The sequence below is a fragment of the Echinops telfairi genome, unplaced genomic scaffold, assembly GCF_000313985.2.
Source record: "Echinops telfairi isolate 266 unplaced genomic scaffold, ASM31398v2 ScPeMD7_2565;HRSCAF=3150, whole genome shotgun sequence".
Classification (NCBI taxonomy): domain Eukaryota; kingdom Metazoa; phylum Chordata; class Mammalia; order Afrosoricida; family Tenrecidae; genus Echinops; species Echinops telfairi.
Genome location: NW_022106463.1, coordinates 7786959 through 7791302, shown reverse-complemented (window position 1 = coordinate 7791302; position 4344 = coordinate 7786959).

The window sequence follows — 4344 nt, the reverse complement described above, 5'->3', positions numbered from 1 at the left end:
CCTTCAGGGAAACAATCTACTACTATCCTTATCAGAAGGGAGTGGGCCCTACTTGTTGTGGGATAAACAGTGGTGTCTGCTTGCTCTGGATGGCTGGTAACCCTTAGGGAGAATAACCCCTGACCTACTTCTGTTGACCTCCAAGTGTATCGTCATTTGCCATGTGCAGCAAGCAGCTAAGTTTGGCATATATTTGGGGGAGACCCACTTGGGAGAAATCTTTCCATATCCCACAGGGCTCCAGGGTCATTGTTCCAGGGGTCCAGCAGCTTCTTTCAGCGACCCGGGTCTTTTTTTTTAAAAATGATTTTGACTTTTGTCGTCCATTGTTCTCCCACTCTTTCCAGGACCTCCACTTTCCATCCCGTTTGGAGCAGCAGTCTGCATTGGGAGGCAGGGACCCAGTAGTTCTTCTGACCTTGGGGCTATAGAGGCTGGGATTCACGTGGCCCGTTAGTCCTTTGGGCAAGTTGTTCCCTGGGGTCTTTGTTTTTCTTCACTCTTTCCTCTGGACAGGGAGAGCCCAAGAACTGCACGTTAGACTGCCACGAACACACTCAGGACCCCCATCGATACTCACCAGAGTCGGATGCAGAACATTGCCTTGGTGCACTATGTCATGCTCTTGACCTTGGGGCTCCCCCAAGGCTGTAGTAAATGGCCTGGCACTGCCTTCAAAACACTAGAGATAGAATAAACATCTGATCCAGAGAATCCCAGAGACATGAGAGCCATCACACGAACACCCGTGGTCATCGCAGCGTGATGCACAGCAGAGACAGATGGAAGCCACTTTACTGCCCATCCACGGATACAGAAATAAGCAGACGATGGTACATATGTACAAGGGGACATTACACGGTGTGAAAGGATGAAGCGCCTCACAGCACAGGGGAACCTGGAAGACATTGTGCTGAGAGAAATGAGTCAATCACAAAAAAGACAACCACTGTATGAGACCACCGCTATAAAAAAGTCAAGGAAACAGGCACACAGTGAAAGAATCCATCTTTAAAGGTTATCGGGGTGGGGCAGCTAGGAGGGTAAATTGCTAACTAGAGCACACTCCCTCACATGGGAGAAGGGAAATGCAATCGAGTACAATCAGGGGGATCGATCAAGGCACAGCAAGGCACTGGAAGAAGGGGTACAAGCTATAAAGGCAACAAAGATAAATGCTGCCTTGCACCTTCCCTTCGAAAATAGACATTCCCCGGAACAGCGGTGGGAAGGGGATGGGACCGTCGCTGCATACGGCACTCACCAGCATTTGGTTGGGGGTTATTTGGCTGTGAGTGTTTGGGTGAGATGACATCTCTCTGTTGTTTGGCTTCCCACCTCCAATGACTACGGATCATGAGTGTTTCTTTACGAGTTTCGTTGGCCACTCCAATATCTTGTTGGATGAGGTTGTCTAGGAATATCCTTGGCCCGCCTGTAAATTGGATTCTCCTTGTTTTGCTGTTCGCTTTCTAGTGGACGTTTACGATAAAGCTGAGAGATGAGTCCCTTCTCGGATAAGTCATCACCGTCATTTCCCACTCCGGAGGCTCTCTTGGCTCTTCTTGTGGGCAAGCTTTTGATGCCCCTACGGTTTCACTTTAGGAAGTCATGCTCATCCAGTTCCCCATCCGCTGTTTGCCCACTTTTAGATAGGTTTGCTGGCATATGTAGGCCGTGCACTAAGCCCTTAAGTTTGCCCCTACTTTTTCTTTGATCATCTTTATAGTTTTAGGTTTTACATTCAGGTCTTTGATTCATCTTGAGTTTGTTTTGTTGTTGTTGTTTTTTAATGTGGTGAGAGTCGTGGGCTCTGTTTCATTTTTATGCAAGTGGATAGCCACTTATGCCAGCACCATTTATTCAAAAGGCTATCTTTTCCTCATTTATTGGGTTTTCAAACCAAACCCACAGCCCTCGAGTCAGCTCTGTATGAGTGGATTAAATTACTTCTGGGTTCCCAATTCTGTTCCATTGGTCCACCTGTCTGTCATTGTACGACTACCAGGCTGTTTTAACTACTGGGCTTGTGCAGCAGGTTTTGAGATCGAGGAACGGGAGGCCTTCAACGGTTTTCTTCTCTGGAGGTGGTTTGCTTCACTGGGGCCTCTTCCTTTTCCAAATAAAGTCGGTGATTCGTTTTTTCATCTCTTTACAGAATGATGTTGGACTGTGGATCGGTTGCATTGTGTCTGTAGGTCACTGTGGGTAAGATTGACAGTCTCACAATATTAAGTGGAAGGACAGCGAATAGGAGGGAGGCCCTCGGGGAGATGGATTGGCACAGCGGCTGCATCCGTAGGCTCAGGCACAGAAGCAACTTTGCAGGTAGCACAGGACCAGGCAGTACTCCTTTTGGTTGCATGTAGGGTCAGAGCAGAGTCGATGGCACCTAACAACAACAACAACAACAACAACAACAACAAAGTCTTGTTATCCATGAACATTTACGTAGGTCTCTTGTTTTCTTGTTGTTTTATAATTTTCTTTGCATAGCTCTTTGGTATAGTTGCTTAGGTTTACTCCTACTTCATCTTTCAAGTGACTGTTGCATGTGGTATTGTTTTCAACAGCCTTCTTAGAGTTTTCCTTGCTTGTGCGTGTTGTAGACCATATTTTGTGTGTGGATCTTGGACCCGGCCACTTTGCTGAATCTTTCCATTAGCTCCAGGAGTTTTGTGGCTGCATTTCTGGGATCTCCTAGGTATTGGATCTTATCATCTGCAAGTAGAAATAGTTCAGCTTCCTCTTTTCCCGATTGGGGTGCACTTTATTTCCCTTTTGTGCCTTAAAGAGCTGGTTCGCATTACCAATATGATGTCCAATAGGAGGGTGTGAAAGGACATCCTGCTCTGGTTCTCATTTACAAGAAGAATGTCTCGTGCTCAGTAATATTGACTGTTGTTTTTATGCACCAGGGCCCTTCCAGAGACTTCATGGGAAAAGGAATGGAAAGATAGCTGAATGTTTACACAACTTTTTGAAGCCCTCCCATCTATGCCCTTAAGGATGGTGAGGAATTCCCCTTGTATTCCTATTTTGCTAAGTGTTTTTTACAAGAACAATGTTGGATTGTGTCAAATGCCTTTACCCCTGCACTGTATTTGCAAGCATGCTATCTTGCGTGTTATATGTGTTAATTATATGTCACGTTATATGCAAAGATTTTCTGCGAGCTTATAAAAGTCAGCCTCTTTTTCCTCCTCTTCCCAAAGAATTGGCTTATTAACAGAGGGGGGAAAAATCAAGGTTTCATTCCTTTGGGGTTTTTCCCCCATTTTATTGGGAGCTCTACAGATATTATAACAATCCAGAGTTCAGTTAGATTAAGCGTGATTGTACAATTATTGCCACCATCATGTTCAAAACCCCTCAGGTTTCTCATGGGTCTTGAGAGCCCTCTTCCCAGACCAGCCTTTCCCTGGAAAAGGCCTGGTGGTTGCTGGTTCCGACCGGCCTGCTTGCCAGCCTACCTCATTATATGTCTTCCTCCACAAACTACACGCACGTATCAACCCCAGTATGCTTCCATCGTGTTTGTCTGTTTGATTTCTGAAGACCGGCTGCCCGGTCAGAACGACAAGGCATCCAAACGTCCCTGCCTCTCCCGACGTTGCCAGTCATTCTCTCAGGAGTGTGATGATCCCACATTACTGTGACCTTTTGGTCTGGGGCCATCTCTGACTACCCAGAGGGGAAGGAGAAGCCACCTCCTCACCGGCCCAAGGCCGACTGTTTCAAGACAGAGGTCACCCATGCCTCCCACCATCTTTCTTTACCTGATGCTGATCCCAACCGTTCTTCCCACAACACTCTATCTCTCAACTGCAAAGGCCACACAGGACTCACAGGCAAAACTCACAATCACAGGGTTGCATGGGGAAGCTAACAGGTTCCCACAAGCCAGGACCAGAAACCATCTTTTGTCCACAGCAACGTCTCCTCTTAGCCAGCAGGCAAGTCCCTCTCTGATCGTCAGCCTCTCAGCCACATCGTCCCTTGGCCTCTGCTCTGTTCTGCAGGCTGGGAAGCCACCTGAGGCCTGACAGTGTTGCAATCCCTGGTCTCCGTGCTGCCGCTCCTCTGCTCTGGTGCCCCCGGTCTCCGTGTAGCATGACCTCGGCTGCTTCTCCACTTCAGGCAGCGGTCTCGAACAGGCCTCACTGGTGGCTCTTCTGCCTTGATGGCCCAGGGACTTGCTTTGCTCCCCTTGCTGCTCTGTTGCATGCCCTTAGCGGTGTGGTGGGGTCAGATAAGGCACAATTCCCACACAGTGCCTCCAATGTTGTCCCCTGAAGCACTATAGGTCAGTGAAGGACATCATGTCTCATGGTGGGGCTGGCC